Source organism: Myripristis murdjan, chromosome 8 (assembly GCF_902150065.1).
Source record: "Myripristis murdjan chromosome 8, fMyrMur1.1, whole genome shotgun sequence".
In the NCBI taxonomy this organism is placed as follows: domain Eukaryota; kingdom Metazoa; phylum Chordata; class Actinopteri; order Holocentriformes; family Holocentridae; genus Myripristis; species Myripristis murdjan.
In genome coordinates, this window is record NC_043987.1 from 24,074,536 (window position 1) to 24,075,114 (window position 579).

Below are 579 nucleotides of genomic sequence, written 5' to 3' on the forward strand. Positions count from 1 at the left end.
AAGAGTCCTCTTTATATGCTGTGGACTAGCCAACACAACCTCCTGTGTACATCAAGTTTCATACAAACAGAACCGACTGAAAATTATACAAATGTACAGCAACATCAGGAGTCCCCTGTTTTATTTTTACCTGCAGAATTTCTTTTCACTGGAATACATTTTAAATAAAGATTTAAATCTCCTGTGACTTATCTGCACTAAATTTAATAAGGACTATAAATTACAGCTGGATGATTTCAATAATGATAACCAATAACAGCAGTTATTTTGTTGACAACCCTGAAATAAATCAAACAGAATTTCATAGCTTCTGCCCTTTGGTCTTTGTTTTGACAGGTGAATTTGACTTGTGATCGATATTTCTTGGTTTAAGAGTCCGCTTGCAGTCTGGTAATTACAAAGCTAAGCTTAACTTAATCACTGGAAATCATAGGGCCTGATCAATGTATTAAATTCATAATTTGGCAATAACATTAGAAGAATAACAGCAGGTAGAAAACTTGAAAATGGAAACATAGAGCCTCTCTGAAGATTAACTGGTCGGGGTCAAACACAGCAGCTAAGATGAAGATGCTTAAA